The following is a 19,538-nucleotide window of genomic DNA, read 5'->3' as shown; positions in this document are numbered from 1 at the left end:
CTGCATTAGGTTTTACATTGGAAAAGTATAATTGGCACTATGGAAAATGATTACAAATTGGAAAAGTAATACAAGAACTTCAGGTAGCATATTTTCTTTATAGGTGACATAACTTCATTTAAGTCATTTCCATGAAATAGTGGGGTATGCATGATATAATTGTAAAACTGTGGGTTTTCTAATTATATAAGTAACTAAATTTTACTAAGGTGTCATTACATTGCAGAGAAAATTTTTTGGAGGCAGTGAAGTTTGAAGGGTGAAGATTTAATAGTAAGAAAAATAGCTAGTTGCTTACTGCCATTATTGATTTGAAAAATTAAGAGAAGGCAAACTAAGGAAGTTTGGCAGGTGTTTAAAGGAAGGACAGATGAGATATTTTAAATTGAATGACAAAGACTGACTTGATGTAGGGAATGAAGGGAAAAATGAATGGCCCATATTTCTAGCTTTAATACCTGGGTAAATAATAATACGATCAGCTGAGTTGCCAATACAACTTGGTATGGGAGAATTTCTGACTTAAAACTTTAAAATTATAAATTTAAAATTCTTGAGGACACACATTTGGAGATATCCTGTTGCTAGTAAGTGAAATTAACAGTTGGTAAAAACCTGAATGTAAATGAGGAAGTGGAAGCAGATACCCAAAAAATGTGGTATTTCATCAATAAGAGACAAAAAGCAGCAGCTAAAAAGATTGGAACTGTTTGGAGAAGGATGTAGAACAACTGTAAATAATATCATGGAAACCAAGGGGGAAGAATTTTACAGATGGAACATGTCTTCCTTATTGATTTGTTATATAGATTTTTATTTTATTTCCACAAAATGGCCATATTATTCACTGGATCTCTTTATTTCTAAATGAATCTAATATGGTAGAAGATCATATAAAGTAGAATTGAACAAGTTTTTAAATGAGGTTGACTCCTGGCTCCACAGTTCATCTGGTATGAGACATGGGCAAGGCACTTACATATCTGAAGACATGTAAAATTAAAATAATAGCATTTACTTCCTAAGGTTGTAAAAGCATTAGAAATCCTATATACAAGAAGTTAGAAAAGTGCTTGGCACGTACCATTGTAAAGATTTAACAGTAGGTAAATTATTCTATTTTGCATCCAATATGTTAGGAAATTCCAGTTAATATATACTTTTCCTTTTCATGTAATTTTTTCAAAGTTAATATTACTATCTCTTTTTGCTAAGATTTTGTTCTCCATAGTCCTTCATCCATAGGTTCTAGTTAATACCTTAATCACCCGGAGTTAGCTACTGTTTTCTTACTATTGTAAACAGTATGTGATTCCACATTACGTCTCCTTAATTTATTTCCTGAGAATAATCTCTATAATTATGTGTTTAAATAGCTTTATGATTTTATTTTAGTCAAAGTTTCTTAGATCTTTTATTTTACTAGCCAAATTTTTCCCCTCTGCCAAGTTCTTTCTTCCCCCCCTCCCCCCCAAATAAATTTATTTATTTATTTATTTTTGGCTGCATTAGTTCTTCATTGCTGCAGATGGGTTTTCTTTAGTTGCGTCGAGCGGGGGCTACTCTTGGTTGTGGTGCGCGGGCTTCTCATTGTGGTAGCTTCTCTTGTTGCGGAGCATGGGCTCTAGGCTCGCAGGCTGCAGTTGTTGTGGCACACGGGCTTATTAGTTGCTCCGCGGCATGTGGGATTTTCCCAGGCCAGGGCTCGAACCCGTGTCCCCTGTATTGGCAGACGGATTCTTATCCACTGAGCCACCAGGGAAGCCCAAGTTCTTTCTTTCAAATTTTCTTCACTTTGAATTCAAATTGACCAACATATGAATGCACTGTATGCAGAATTATTATGCTAATCACTCATTTTCTTAATATTTCCTTTAACAGCTATTTCACATATTAAACCTCATATGTTAAAATTTAAAACTTCATTCCTTTCCATAAGCTTGCTATTGCTCCCAGTAGCAGATCGACATTTTCCCAGGCACCTAAATTCCCGATCTCAGTGACCATGCCGCTACTTCTGCTCTTTGTTCCATTGTACCTAATTTATCACCATGTCTTACTATTTTCTCTGCCACACCTCTAGTTTAAGCCTATTAATATGAAAAACCACCACCACAAATGAAGGTGCTAAATTATCTCAAATAGTACTATAATTTTAACTATATCTTTTACTTACTTTATGAGGACAAAAAAGCAGACTTTATAGAGTGATAGAGTTGTGAAATATTTAGAAACACTGTGCACCACTGAAGTAAAAAATGACAGTGGTGTGTGTGTTTTTATTAGTACATGTTTATTTGCTTTTTATTCTTGGGCAAATATTTATTATGAGGTTCATTTTCCTCAAGTATAAAAATGGAGGTAATACTACTCACACAATTATTGTGAGGATAAAATGATAAAATGGGGAAAAAGTGAAGAATGACTAGTGTACAATAGACCTTCCCATTTGTTTCCAGAAGGAAAGGTACAATCTATTTTGCAGCTAAAATCCTCAAATCTTCTGAAACAAATTTTTTTTTGTTGTTGTTGTTAAATACTATCTGAGCCAAGCTGGGTGTATTTTCAAATATGGATTTCAGAGATGTGGGATTGAGGTGAGAAATGGCAATGGGAGGCCTCCAAATCAGTCCTATGTATACAGATCATCAAACCACCACTTCCTGAAGCTTGTGACTCCTTCCAATTATTTGCTACTGTAAAGGTTGTGTGGCATGGAAATCACATGGTATTTAGACACTGTTAGACACTGAGAGTGTCTAACACAGCAGCCATCAATATTATTTCTAACTATTTATCCAAGAGATGTCCCCTTGATAATGGCACCAGGATTATTCTTCTCCCTTTTCTCTGGAATGTCCAAGTGGATAAGCCAATATCTTCCAAGTTCTCTAAAATTATTAAACATTTTTCTAGTCATATCCTTCACCTTAAGATTAAAGAGAACACATATATTTGAAAATAGTATTAATATTTTAGTAATTTAAAACCTTTCTCTCAATCCAAGTTGATTATGGAATTTTACAATTAACAGACAAGAAATGAAAAGGATTTAGGCAATTTCCGACTTTCTGACAGCTCATTCTAAATTGACCCCAAATTGTTGGGTTTTTTAATATATATTTATCACTTTTAAATGTGTTAATTGTGTTGCAAGCACTGCAGCTGGGATTAATTTAGGGAGTTTGAATTGCCTTCTCTTCAGCTGGTGAACACTGAAGCAAAACTGTGAAATAAGCTTTGCTAAAAGAATTAGATAGTTTGCAGTGTTAATTATTCAACCCTTTCCTTCAGAATTCTTTCTAAGAAGTCTAGTCCTAAATTATAAAAGGAATTGTATTTTTCTCATACTATGATCAGGAGTATGACATTTGGTTGTTTATGATGCTGGTTTTATGGGTATCCTTCTCCTAGTTTAATGTCTAAAACTTGCAAGTGTTTTGAGACAGTGCATTCCAGTAACAAAGTGACACAACAGAAAACTATCTATTATTTAAACATGACCAAAAAAAAAAAAAAATAAAGATGGGTTATTTACTTGTTTATTTATTTATTAAAGACTATTTTTTTATGTTCCTTTATCTCTACCCATAAGAGACACTATTCTGGACATCATTACTTTAAAGCCCCAATCCTCTTCTTTTCACTCTGTTCCTATATATGTCTATGGATGTATAAAAAGCATGACATTCTTGTTCCCCCAGCATAGATAAATGTAATGAACAGGATCAATTTTCTCTCTCTCTGTATATATATATATATATATATATATATATATATATATATATATACACACACATACATATATGTACATACATACATATATATGATACATATTTGTGTATGCACTTCTTTTAGTATTAAAATATAAATAGAGAAAAAGTAGAGGGTAAGGGTGGGCTCTTAAAGTAACATCCTCTTTGAGTTAGAAATTGACCTCACAAATATTCTCTCTTGAAATTAAGTATTAATTACCCAGAGGAAAAATACTCTACAAATACATCATTAGGTCTGGTTTAATCTCTTATTAGCACCGACCACAGACAATAACTTAATTATTTGAAATTGAAGAAAAATACCTAATTTACAAGATAGTTTAGTGGTATAGTATACAAAACCTGCTTTGCCAATAGTTTCAGCATAGATTCTTAATAAATGCCTACTATTTTATATGTACATTTCTTTAATTTTTGCTGAGAAAAATTTCAAACATACACCCAAAAAGAGACATTAGCTTAATAAACCATAATAAATCACCCATCTTCAAAATTTACCAATTCAGCCAATCACTTTTAAACTATAGGTGTCCTTTCCATCTCTTCTTTTTCCTTACAAGTTTTTTGTTGAAGATAAGTCCTTCACCATGTGGTTCTCTACAATCTGTATTTTGCCGCTGGCGTAAGTATGATGTTATTTAATATGTTTTTTCATCCCACTAATTTCCTGTAAATTGAAAGCTATAACTGGAGACTTGATATAAATATACATTTTTTTAATATCTGACTCCCTGTAGCTATGTGGTTTATGTGTTTTTATTCCACCAATCCTGTTTCTCCATTTGTTTGAGTGCCTTATTTCTAAAGTCTTTTCAAAATTGCAGATTCAAATGATCCACAAATCAAGGGGAGATATATAGCCTTTCATCAGAAATGTTTGACCCTTTGCTGAATTTAAAGTTCTATTTAGGATTCAGTCTTGAGCTGGAATAGAATCTCAATGGCTAGCTGATTAATTAGTGGGCTTTTCTATGATCATTTGTAATAACTCAGTGATTCAACAAATAGTATTAAGATTTTATATATGCCTGCCATTGTTTTAATTGGTGGAGTTTTTAAAATGAATGTACAGTGAAAGTTAAAGGACCTTACGTTCCAGTGATACTCATGAACTATCTTGAAATATGTCACTACTCACCAGAGGGAAAAAATTGCTACATGAACTTGCCTGAGAAGCAGTTAATTGGAAATCATATGGGCAAACTCTAGATTCTAGCCTTAGCAATATTCAATTTGGAGTTTGTATGGTAAATGTCTGATCTAAATATATTTGTTTCTTCTGATCAGTAAATTTGTCTACGTTTAGGCAAGAATCAACTTCTGAGAACCAGCTTTTGGCTTTCTTGATCAACTCAATTGAATCTCTGTACTCATTATTTTATACTCATCTTTCTAGTTTTACCAATTCGATTTCTTTCCCAATTTTTTATTATAGTAAAATTCACATAACATAAAATTGTAAACATAATTTTTACTTCTTTATTTAAATGTTTTCGGCTTTATTGAGGTATAATTGACAAATAACGTTGTAATATATTTAAAGTGTACAATGTGAATATTTGATATATGTATACATTGTGAAAAGATTTCTGCCATCAAGTTAATTAATACATCCATCACCTCACATAGTTACCATTTATCTATTTATTTATTTGTTTATTTATTTATGTTGAGAATGCTTAAGATCTATTCTCTTAGCAAATTTCTGTTATGCAATACAGTATGATACAAGAAATTTTCACATGTTGACTAAGAGGAAGTAATTCTGGCTTAAATATTATTTAATTTAAACTTTATGCTAGCTAGAATAGCCTGTTTGTGGCCTATTAAACATACATTGTACAGCTGCTTTAACCATTAAAGAAAGGAGTGCATTTAAAAATCAAGATGGAGTACCTGTGGTTCAGGAATCCAAAATGGAACTGGATGGCTACTGTGGATGTGGTTTCAGACACATTCCTGCATCACTGAGAACTTGAATTTTCTGAATCGTATCAGACTCAAGGATAGCACCAGTAGTTCTCAAAACAATACCTACTAGCTGTTTCCAGCTTCAACCTTATGGTCTCAAGGTCTCCCCTTGTAACTATATAAACATTTTGGATCTCAATCAATTCTTGTTTAACAAGCACCCTTACTTCTTGCCAGCGCCAATCCTAATTCTTGACAATTTATGTAATTTTGCAGATATATATACATATATAATTTTCTTTATCAATTCATATATATGAATCTATATGTATAATTTTATCAATTCATCCATCAATGGACAGTTAGGTAGCTTCCATACTTATTACTGTGAATAATGATGCAATAAACACGGGAATGCAGGTTAGTCTTCCAAATACTGATTTTATTTCCTTCGAATATGTAAAACCAGAAATGGGATTGCTGGACCATATAGTTGTTCTATTTTTTATCTTCTTGAGGGACTTCCATACGGTTTTCCATAGTGGCTGTGCAGTTTATATTCCTACCAACAGTGTACAAAAGTTCCCTTTTCTCCACATCCTGGCCAGTATTTTTTACCTCTTGTATTTTTGATGATAGACATTCTAAGAAGTATGAGGGGATATCTCATTGTGGTTTTGATTCTCATTTCTCTGATGATTAGTCATGTTGAGCATCTTTTGATACACCTATTTACCATTTGTATGTCTTCTTTAGCAAAATGTTTATTCAGATTATCTGCCTATTTTTGAAACAAAATGTTTGGGGTTTTTTTTGGCTATTAGTATGATTTTCTTATACATTTTGGACATTAATCCCTTATTAGATATGTGGTTTGCAAATATTTTCTCCCATTCCATAGGTTGCCCTTTATTTTGTTGATGGTTTCTTTGTTGTGCCTAAGTTTTTCAGTTTGATGTAGCCCCACGTGGGTTTTTGTTTGTTTGCTGCTTTTGGTGTCAAAACCAAAATAAATCACAGCTAAAACTGATGCCAAGGAGCTTGTCTCCTATGTTTTCTTTTAGGAATTGTATGGTTTCAAGTCTTATGTTCAAGTCTTTATTCCATTTCGAGTTGATTTTTATGTATGATGTAAGATAGGGGTTCAATTCCATACTTTGCTTGTGGATGCTCAGTTTTATCAACACCATTTATTGAAGAGACTATCCTTTCCCCAATGTGTATTCTTTGTGCCTTTGTCAAAAATTAATTGACCATATATGCATGGCTTTATTTCTGAAATCAGGAAGTGTTACCTCCAGCTTTGTTCTTCTTACTCAAGATTGATTTAGCTATTCAAGGTCTTTGTGGGTACATATGAACATTAAGATTTCTTTTTCTATTTCTGTGAAAAATGCCACTGGAATTTTTATAGAGATTGCATTGAATTTGTATATAACCCTGAGTAATATGGACATTTCAACACTATAATTCTTCCAGTCCATGAATACAGAATATCTTTCCACTTATTTGTGTCCTCTTCAATTTCTTTCATCAACATCTTACAGCTTTCAGATCTTTAACCTACTTGGTTAAATTTATGCCTAAGTATTTAATTCGTTTTAATGCTATTGTAAACGGGATTGCTTTCGTAATTTCTCTTTCCAAAAATTTGTTTTTAGTGTATAGAAACACAACTGATTTTTGTAGATTGATTACATATCCTGCAACTTTACTGAATTTGTTTATTAGTACTAACAGTCTTTTGGTGGAGTCTTTAGGGTTTTTTACGGGTAGAATGATGTCATCTGCAAAGAATTTTACTTCTTTCTTTCCAATTTGGATACTTTTATATCTTTTTCTTGCATAGTTTCTCTAAATGAGATTTTCAGTTTTTCACAATTGAGTATGATGTTAGATGTGGGCTTGTCATATATGGCCTTTATTATGTTGAAGTACATTCCATCTATACCTTACCTATTGAGTTTTCATCATGAAAGGATGTTGAATTTTGTCAAATGCTTTTTCTGCATTGATTGAAGTGATGGTATAATTTTTATTCTTCATTTTGTTAACATGATATATCACATTTTACTGACTTGTAGATGTAAACCATCCTTGACCAGAAAACAACAAGAATCCAATTACTGATGGCATGTAAAAATCCGTCATACTAAGCCATCCCTACCATGGTAAAAGACAAATTATTGCACCTTTCATTTCTTGTCACTAAGAAAATGTGGCAGCTCTTGGTAGGCTTATTTAAAGTTTAGACACATCACATATCACATTTAAAAATTACAGTTTTACCAATTTATTATATAATTCTGATGATAGTTTTGATTGGGGTTCAGAATAAGAGAATACTCTGTATTAGATTCAAACTGCAGTACAAGTGGTTCTGCCTCTTGTCCCATATAGCCTATTACATATCGCGGTGCTTATAGTATTGACCGTAGGTTGAGTCACTCTTTAGAGTTCTTGACAAATCCAGATAAAGGAAGCACAGTGCAGACTCCTAGGGCACCTTAGTAAGTCCATGCTTTCTATAGCAGAAAACTACCCATTGTACAAAAGGCAGCTTTTGTACAATGGGTAGTTTGTACATTGGTATACTACTGTGCCCTAGTAGAAACTACATGCCTGATCATAGGACATCAAGTGGCTACATTACCAGAGCATCCTAGCGTACACAACTTATTATCCGATCTGCCAAGTCTTAAGGTCCAATATGCATAGTGGCAATTTATAATATAATTGAAATGGTGCATTCAGGAGAGAGCTCAAACAGGTTTAGAGGACAGAAATGAGTTACAAGAATAGATGGCCTAGATTCCTATGACTGTTGCACCAAATTATCTCCCTCAGTTCATATCTATGGCCTTGAGTGGGGAGGGGTGTTTCTATCTAACCAAGTGATAGATAAGGAAAAATTCTAGACCTGGTTCAAATAGGACGTGGAGGGAAATCCAACTACAATAAAAACAGGAAAAAATGAATAATTGTATTATAAATAATAACTTAAAAACTGAATGAGGTGGAAAAGAAAAGAATTAACCTCAGGAAAGTTGGAAGACAGTGATTTGGCCATCTTTACCTAAGATGAAAGACAAAACAAAAGGCTATACACAAATATTGTACTCTAGTTAGCAAATTTGTTTTTCATGAAGGTATAGGTTAGCAATTCTGAAATTACTTTATGTGTATTCTAGGACTGAGCACATAAGTAAATATAATATTCAAAAGAAGATGTGATTTCTTACTCGCAGAGAAAGGAGCTACAAATAGAGAAAGAAAAAAAGACTAGAATGAACCCTATAGTGTTGCATTAGAATTGGAGATCAGTATGAATTAATGGTTTTATGCACAAACACACACACAAAAGCACACAAACAGATAGGTAGATGTAGAAATCTTTCTCTCCATATGTATGTGTGTTAGTATGCATGTGTATGCGTGTGTGTGTGTGAGAGAGACAATAAATATATTACATACTGGGAGCTTTCAAATAGAATTTTAATTACCAAACAGAGAAAATTTATGGAAATAGAAAATTGCAGCAATTCCTAGGGCCAATGTGGTAATGGAAGAAGGGGTTGGGTCCTAGGTCCTAGGTCAAATTGGATAGGAACCTGCATAAGATAAACCCACTTTCCACTGTTTCTATTCTCTCTATCATTAGTAGCTTGTTTAGATCCCAGACACCTTTGTAATAAAAAAGGGGAAAAGATTAAAAGACAGAGTACACAAAAAACTTGCTTGCTCTGAAGCTATTTAAATCTGATAAACTTAGGAAAAGTAGGTTCACCCAGTACAGTTAACTTTCCCATAGTTCACTACTGTAGGACTTCATGACAAAGGATAAATTGTTTCCCCTTTGTATCAGTGTTTGGAACTTTACCATCTTTGGATAGTTCATGAGGAGAAGTGATTGCTTTGTGGGTGGTTTGCTACCCCAATATATGCTAATTTATAATATCTGGTATTCTTAGGTGGTTATTTTAAAGCCACCTAGACTCTAGGTCCTAGAGTATATTAATACATCAGTACATTTTTCCAGGCTGCGTTGTTATCACTAATATTGTTGATTAATGATTAGCAATAGGATATTTCCAAAAAAAACAGAATTGCATAGCTAATTGTCTCTGTCAAAATCTTTCTCTTTTTCTATTTGCTTTCCATGGTCTATTCATTATATTTTATTCTGATATATTTTTTATGGTTGTTAAAGACCATTAGCTCTGGGATCAAGTAGATGTGGATTTGAATCCTAGATTTTCCACTTATTTGATGTCCTAAGTTATTTGAAGGAAAGAATTATTTCTTTTATTGTAATGACCAATGTGAAAAAGGGAGAATGATTTATATTATTTCTATAACTGCTTTCAAATAAGAGCTAATATTTACTGAAATGCACTGTATGCCAGATATTTTGATAATAATTTTAATATAAAATTTTCCTGAATAATCCTCAAAATAACTCTAAACTAAGTACTATTTTCAACCACATTTAGCAGAAGAAACTGATTATTAGGAATTGACATAAATTACTCAATGCCACATCTTGAAACTGTAATAGAGTGTAGTTATGATTGTATATGAGGGCCAACAATGTATGTCCATATTTATTAATCTATTCATGTATTTATTAATTCACTCAGAAAGAATATTATGTGTTAGAGCTGTGCTACAGGCCTTCCACAGATATATATGACTTGATTTTGTAAGAGTATTCACCCTAATAATAAACAATAAAATTTGCAACAATATAAACATAACATTATGAATTTGTGCAAAGGAGAACATACAAGAAAGACTGTAAATGAATATCCTCTTCCTCATTCTTCAAATTTCAAATAACTCAGTGGCTAAGTTAAAGCTTTTTTGTTTTTCAGTTTCAATGAAAAGTATTACATGATTCCTTAAAAAATCAAATCAAATAGCAAGTTCAGGCCATGACTTAAAACATACATATATATATATATATATATATATATATATATATATATATATATATATATATATGTATTTGTTATAATCCTTCTTTCATGCTTCAAGCTTTGCAAATTCAATTTTAAAAATTAGGTGATTAAAAAGAAAGTCAATAGCTGACACTGTCACAAAAGCAGAAAGGTCAAGATGACATTCATTACAAATCTGAAGCAAATTTGAATACTGTGTATTCTCATGATTACCAAAAAGTTGTTATTTCACTCATGCTTGTATATCTGAGAGAATATATTACCGTCATATGTCCTCTGTAATTTGGCTATTGACGAGGCCACAGATTTTATGCATTTATAATGAAATGGAGAGATTACTTGCACAAGAACTAAGTCAGCAGATTGTTCTATTGAGGCATAATGACCCACAAGGAAAATATATCTATCAAAGAACACACAAAATAAGAAACTTTTAAACATTTTAGCATATGCTCATGAACAAATGAAGAAGATACTGAATAGAGAAAATTCATGTTTATCTTGAATAAAGAATATTTTAAAGTAGATTTTTAACATTATAGTATGAGCAGCTAATTAAAGAAAATAATATGAATTATGGTGAAAGGATAAAATAAAAAAGGTAGACTATTAAAAAAAGAAATAGAAGGTAGAAATAGACAACAAGGGAAAGAAAAAGACAAGAAAATGACAGTAAAAAACACAAGAAGTAATTTTAAATATAGATTGAAATAAACATATATATGGGGAGAAGAATCAAAATGAAAGAAATAAAGAGTTGCCTATGTTTTCAAAAGTTTATGGTATTAGTAAATTACCCATAAAACTTCACAGATGTTTCTTAATATAATTACTTCCTATCATTTCACTATATGAAACTAAATGTTTCATTAGTTATTACACAGTTCTTCAAATATTTTTTATCTAAAAACATTTGCAAATATAATCTGAATGTCTCACCCATAGCATCTGGTATTTTATACATTTATATAATTTATACTACAATGATAAATTGATTACAGATTTGAGTAGATTCTAATGCTTTCTATTGTAGAAGCAATACAAAATGAATACAAAGTTTTATATAAAAGCCACTAGATGAGTCAAAATCTATTTTCTCATTGCCTGAGAGTGGAGAAGGGGTAGACTGCCCGCAGATCATCTACAAGCCCCTGATGGTACATGGCGCTTGTGTGTGGGCACTGCCTCCCCAGGATTTATGGCACCTTGGGAATAAAACACGTGTTTTCCGGGCTAGTGTCTCCTGTGTTGTTGCTTATCTTATGTCTATCATTCTCTATCCCCAGACCTGGTAGACTATTGGGTTACACACCATGGAGACCAATGGTTTAAAATCATAAGAAGCAGGAAAAAGGAAAAGAACATTTCATCCCTATCCCCCACTAAAATACCAGGAGAGATCTCCAAGCTCCCAGATAAATGTAAAACTCCAAGCCAAGTCAATTGTCAGGCTAAGAGCTTGTTTTTGAGATCAGAAGGTCTACCAGTCCTCTCAAGAACCAGAGCCACCACTCCTCTCCTGGGTTGGGTGCCAACCTCAGCTCCTCCAGGTCAACTGGGATGCCCTGGAACAAGAGGCAGATGCCTATGTACAGGCCCATGATGGAACACAAAAAATTTATCTATTAAACCTTCAAAGAATAAAAACAGTCAGGAGCAGACAGGAGACTAAAAGAAAAACTAGAAATTTTACCCACCTAGAAATAAAAGCCATTTTAAAAATGTTTGTTCAAAGAGACAGTGAGAATGGTACTGATATGTGAGACAAGGGAGTTAATTGTGCTGTCCCAAGAAAGACTGCTATAGCTGTCTGAATGCAAATCACAGTCCCTGGGGGTGGACTGAGAAGCCTTGGAAGGAGAACCTATGACCTATAAGACAGGCTACTGGCCCCGTTCCCCCTGCCTACCACCACCTTTTCCTGTAGCCACCTAGGACTGCACTGTGAGCTGTCAGACAAAAACAGAAGCTAAAAACCATGGCTTCAGGTAGTGAGAAGGGATGGGAGGGGAGAGGAGGGGAGGGGAGGGAGGCAGGGAAGGAGGGAAGAAGACAGGAAGGAAGGAAGGAAGGAAGAAAGATGGACGGAGGGAGGGAGGGGGAGAGAGAGAGAGAAAGAAAGGAAGGAAGGAAGGATGAATTTTTAAAAATACCTAGATTCAAGGGGAGAAAATAAAAGTAAATATATAAATAACATATAACATATGTAATATATATAACAATATTATATATGATATATAATCATATATTGTATATTATATATATAACTAAATAAAAACAAAGGTCTATAATTTGACCCAATTGGAAATTCAAAATTTACTAAAAGAATTTATATAACAAAAAATAAATAAAAGGGGTACAAATGCTGATTGGCTTTTGTGCCTCTGCAACATAAGTTCTAAATTAACTTTGACATCTTCTAAAATGCACCAATTGATGAAGCTTCGTGGACTTAATAAATACTGGGGCTCAAATTACAGTTATACCTGTGTATCCCATTAAATTTAAACATGGTACTGCTTATAATCTTAGAAAAGTATCTCAATATAAAATAGAGAAAAATAGGGATATATCACCATAGTCATAGTACCCATTGCCCTGAAATAACCCATAGTTGGCATAGACACTCAAGTACAATGAGTAGTAAATTCAAATTAATTTAAGTCTTTGACATTCACAAACTGGCTTGATAAAATGGAGCCCCATGGATCTCTAGTTAAAATAGTTAATATGTCCCACTTTAAATTAGTTAAAATATGGCTTCAAGTATTGAAACTTATTATGTCACATCTAATTAATAAGGAGGTGATTATCCCCACTGCTTCCCCATTTGACAACCCAATTTTGCCTGTTCTTAAACGTGGAAAGAATACAAGGCGCCTCATGGTGGACTACTAAATGATGTGGTCCTATTCATTAAATCCTCTACGCCCAATACCAAATATTATTAAAATTACCTACTCTATCCAGATGATAACTGGCAAATGTTTCACTATTGTACATTTGGCTAATATGTTCTTTCCAGTGCCTCTTTCAATAGCTTCTCAGTTGCAGTTTATCTTCACCTCCAAAGGACAGAGTACATCTTTTCCAGGCTATCTATAGGATACCTCAACAGCATTGCCATTATGCACTATCTCTGAAGACAAGATATTATTTGTGTCCACCTTTCTCCAAAAGTACAGGTATTGCATTAAACTGATGACCACCCCCCCACTACCCTCCTCCAAGGAGATTTGTTTGACATACTCATTAAGGACATAAAAATCCAATACGGTGTAGTCCTTTTTGGGTTCTGGTGGCAACATATTCCTCATTTACAAATTTTACTTAATCTCAGTAATGCTGTTACTTACAAATCAGTCTACCTTAAATGAGGGCCCCCCAACAAAAGGTTGTTGAATGTGTAAAAATTAAAATCAAGAGACACTCCTGCTATTGTTCTCAGAGACTTCTTCACTGTAGGGGTTTTCACAACCTCCTCTCATGCATCCTGGAGACACTGGACACATCCATGATGGCCATAAATTGCCCAAGGGCTTCAGATGCAAGATTCTGCTTCTCTCAGCCTTATGCTATACACCATTAAGAACAAAACAAAACAACAACAACAAAAATCTTGCTGGCTGCATTCTAGGCTTTCTTAGAAACAGGCTCTCATCGACCTTGAGCCCGTGACTCTCTATACCCAGACGCTCATTATACCTTGGATCATGGAAACAACACCCCACAAGCTCAGTGTGACCACTGAAGCCCAATTAATATAGAATGGAGATAAACCTAGGTCCTCTGGTATATTCCACCTATAGGAGAAGGTGGACTCTGTGTCCTCAGTTTTTTGCCAGATGCCAGATGCCATGGTGCTAGAGGAGATTACACCCTCCCGGAGCCTTTGGCTATCTAAGAGCCCCTTGTGATTAGACGAGTAAACAAATGGGATTTCATAGTCTGTACTGATGGCATTGACACCATCTTTAATGCTGGAGCTTAATGGACTGGTGCTACTTTCTACCCCCTTAGCCAGGATGACCCTAGTAAAGGGTGAGACACAAAGGTCAACACAATTGCCCAAACTTCAGGCCGTCAATTTAGCTCTCAATGCTCTGGCCAACAGATGGATGATCTTCATATTTATTCTACACTGTTGGTCCATTATCTAAGAGCTATTTGCTTCAGGGTAAAGAACTGAGGAATCTCTTGGGTCAGAAATAAGAATATGCTCAGATATCTCCTTTTTAAACTCCCATCAAATGAACTCCTCAGTGGATCTCTACCTTGATCCAGGCCTTAATCTCTCTTAATTTAAGGCCCCTTGATGGATTCACACCTCACACCAACTTTAAAAAACGTTCCCACAGCCCTTTCATACCCATGTTTAAAAGGAACATGCCTCCCCTACATGTATGTGAAGACTCATTATATATGAGGCCTTTTAATAATGTCTCTCCCTATTTTTATAAATTCTCCTCTTGCCCTTAACCTATAAGGCCCAGAGGCCAGATCAAGGTGCAAACTCTCCTAGGACCCCTTAACCATAGATTGTCCCACAGCCTTGTAGCTGCCTATCTGATATGGGACCCTAAAATTTCACCACCCAAAAAATCTTCCTGAATATTCAAGTTATAAGAGGTGAATAATTAAAATAGATTCTCCCTCTAATCCCCTCCAGAAAATTAACATGGTACTATGGGGACATTCCCACAGTGTGGGCTACCAAAAAGGGAGAGAGAAAACTCTATTTAGTAAATAAAAATCATATTCAGAGATACTGAAATCAAAACTATATCCATGATGATGAAATCAGACCATGTCTTCTTGGTAATAATACATGCAGGTGGAAAATTAACAGCAAACAGCAAAAGCCTGCCAAGTACAGTTGCACACCATTCTACTGTCTCTTGTTTTTGTTACTTTTGGTCTGGGTGGTTTCACTGGCTTGCAATCAAGAGGTCTAAATCCTCCAAGTAAGCTATTGTTTCAACCAAACATGGTAAATATTGAGACTCTTAGGCCACCAAGTTTGGCTAATAGAAGTCTTATAATCCAAAGAACTCTCTGGTTGCGATCACCAAACAAACCAACAAATGAGGCAAAGGGCCCTTAGTATGTGGCTAAATTATTGGGCCTGCCTACAAGCTAATGCTGGAGCTCTGACCTCAGCCTCATGATACCACAGAGCCATATAAACAAGAACCACATCAATTGGAGTGGGTACTCACTTGGAAAGGATACCTCAGTCCCATATCCCAGATGATATCGCCCAGCCCAAGATTTTGAGATCTACCAGTGGAAATGACTTCACCCTCTGTGTCAAAGACAATTTCACCCCAGATACTAAAACTTTCTCCCAGCCACACCCACAGGCTGCCTCCCCTAAAGTGCTGACAAATTGGACACAGGATGGTTATTGTTACTTTTCCTTTGATGTTATGGATTCTATCATTTTTCTTGAGCTTGCTGTCTGCTTAGCCAATGATCACATTATACTCCTTGCTCTTGCCAAAATGTACACCCCTATACCCCCATGTCTAAAGGGATACCTGGTAGAGGTTACTCCTATTTGTTCCATTCTAAAAAAACAGTGGAGACTGTTGCTTTCCCCAGGAGGCACCTGCCTCATAGTCACCCCATTGAGCCCCTAGGAAGAGAACCATCCCCCAGTGCTTTCTCCTACTCACCCCCCTTTCAGCTTTCCACCCCAGTCTCCTGCCCATGTCTCAACCATGGACATAACAACAACCCCCTCCCTTTGATTATACACAAATACCACTAAACTTTACGTATACCTTACTAAACCATTAGTTTATATCCTCCAACAACATAACTAAAAGACTTGCCACCTTGACTCAAGAATATATCAAGATTTTACTGTCAGCAAGGTAGATAGGTAGATAGGTAGGCAGGTGAGTAGATAGATGGATGGATGGATGGACAGATGGAGAAATATATATATATATAGAGAGAGAGAGAGAGGTATCATACTTTTAACACATTTTATAACTCTATATTATTAGAGATCCTGGAAATTTCAGATCTGTTTTCATGGCTAATGTCATATAAATGAGAAACTTACTTATGGGCCAGCCTATAAGGACTCATAATTCTACTTGTGTTTCTCTTTTTTACTCTCATAATAAAATGTTTATGCTGTTTAGACAACAAATGTGCTACTGTCTAAAAGTCTCCTTTACTATTCAGGCCACTCAAATACCCCAAATAATCAAGCTTAAAAGTGATGTCAAGACATCAAGGGGTCGACTGTAATATAGTTTTAAAAAATGCTATCTTGAGTCCCTGGCTAGCTAAAATGCTATCTTTAGTCCCTGGCTAAAGTTATTTGCCTTTCTTGAGAAGCTAATTAAGTCCACAGCCTCAGCCACCTCCCTTCTGGGGTTCTCACACATCTGGGTCACTATACACCTATCTTAACTGTCCCAGGGTCAGGTACCAGGCAACCAGGAAGAGCCCTTAAGCCCCAGAGCACACCGAAATTATTCAGATTAGCCAATCCTTCTTACCCTGCCTTGTCTTTTCCTTCCCACAGAAACCAAAGTAAAGGTGCTTGCCCACATTTCTCTCTTCTCTCTCTGTCTCATCATGACCCAGGTGCTCTCCCTGAGTGGTCCTGCACAGCTCCAGAAACTCCAGGTCCCAGCAGCCAGAGATCCTGAGACCCACCTCCACCCACCAGTGAGCCAGCATCAGCCCTGGTACCCCCAGGGTTCTGCAGCTAGCTGCCTCATGATACAGCCTACCAACCAGCAGCTGGGAGCCTCCACACAAGGCAGGACCTGGCAACCTCCTGGACCAGGAGCCAGCCACACCTACTAAACCACCCACAGCAGTCAGCCTGCCACAACAGAAGGACCCACACAGCTCACATAAGGGATACTGCTAAAGCATATAGCTCTGGTAACCAGAGAGAAGTGTGCTACTGGAAAATATAGGACATAGGATGTCTCCTACAAAGGCCACTTCTCCAAGATCAGAAAACATAACCAACCCACCAGATAGATAGAAATAAAAACAGAAAATTAGGCAAAATGAGGCAACAGAAGAACATGTTCCAAATATGGATCAAGATAAAACCCAAGAAGAAGAACTAAGTGAACTAGAAATAGGCAATCTACCCAATAAAGAGTTCAAGGTAATGATCTTAAAGATGATCAAAGAACTCAGGAGAAGAATGGATGAACACAGTGAGAAGTTTAACAAAGAGTTAGAAGATATAGAGAATAACCAAACAGACCTGAAGAAAACAATAACTGAAATTTTTAAAATAAACTAGAAGGAATCAAAATTAGATGATACAGAGGAAGAGATCAGTGAGCTGGAAGACAGAGTGATGGAAATCACTAAAGCTGAACAGAAAAAATCATAAAAAGAAATGAAGACAGTTTAAGAGACTTCTGGGACAACATCAAGTATACTAACATTTGCATTGCAGGGATCCCATAAGAAGAAGAAGAGAGAGAAAGGGGCAGAGAGCATATTTAAAGACATAATAGCTGAAAACTTCCCTAACCTGGGAAAGGAAACAGGTATCAATCTATAGGAAGCACAGAGAGTCCCAAACAGGATCAAACCAAAGAGGATCATTTAATTGTAATTAAAAGGTCAAAAGTTAAAGATAAACAGAGAATATTAAAAGCAGCAAGAGAAAAGCAACAAGTTATATACAAGAGAACTCTCATAAGGCTATCAGCTGACTTTTCCACAGAAACTTCTGCAGGTCAGAAGGGAGTGGCGTGATATATTCAAAGTGATGAAAGGGCAAAACTTACTACCAAAAATAATCTACCTGGCAAGACTTTCATTCAGATTTGATGGAAAGATCAAAAGTTTTATAGACAAGCAAAAGCTAGAGTTCAGCACCACCAAAAGAGTTTTACAAGAAACGTTAAAGGGAATTCTCTAAACCAAAAAGAAGAAGCCATAATGAGAAACCTGAAAGTTAAGCGAGGAAAAATTTCAGTGGTAAAGGAAAATATACAGTAAAGGTAATAAATCAACTACATACAAAGCTAGAAGGAAGATTAAATAACAAAAGTAATAAAATCATCTATATCCACAATAAGTAGTTAAGAGATATACAAAACAAAAAGATGAAAAATACAATGTCAGAAAGAGTAATTGTCAGGAGAGGAGAGTAAAAATTCAGAGTTGTTAAAATGCATTTGAAATTAAGATATCAGCAACTTAAAATAATCAGGTATGTATGTATAGATATAGATATAGATATAGATAGATGATATAGCTATAGATCTATAGATATAGATTGCTTTTAACAAACCTCATGGTAACTACAAACCAAAAATCTATAATTCACACACACCCAAAAAGGGAAAGGAATTCAAACAAAACACTAAACATAGTCTTCAATTACAAGGGAAGGGAGCAAAAGAAGAAGAAAGGAACAACAACAACAAAAAACCTACAGCAACAAAGCAAAAACAATTAACAAAATGGCAATAAGAACATAACTACCAATAATTACTTTAAATGTAAATGGACTATAAAGAAGACATACAGATGGCCAACAGGCACATGAAAAGATGCTCAACATGTTAATTATCAGAGAAATGCAAATTAAAACCATAATGAGATATCACCTCACACATGCCAAAATGGCTATCATCAAAAAGAACACAAATAACAAATGTTGGTGAGGGATGGAGAAACAGGAACCCTTGTACACTGTTGGTGGGAATGTAAATTGGTCAGCCATTGTGGAAAACGTTATGGAGGTTTCTCAAACAACGAAAACTAGAACTACCATTTGACCCAGCAATTCCATTCCTGGGTATGTATCTGGAAAAAAAGAAAACACTGATTTGAAAAGATATAGGCATCCCAATGTTCATAGCAGCATTATTTACAATTGCCAAGA

Source organism: Balaenoptera acutorostrata, chromosome 3 (assembly GCF_949987535.1).
Source record: "Balaenoptera acutorostrata chromosome 3, mBalAcu1.1, whole genome shotgun sequence".
Lineage (NCBI taxonomy): Eukaryota > Metazoa > Chordata > Mammalia > Artiodactyla > Balaenopteridae > Balaenoptera > Balaenoptera acutorostrata.
Note: the sequence above shows the minus strand (reverse complement) of the source record.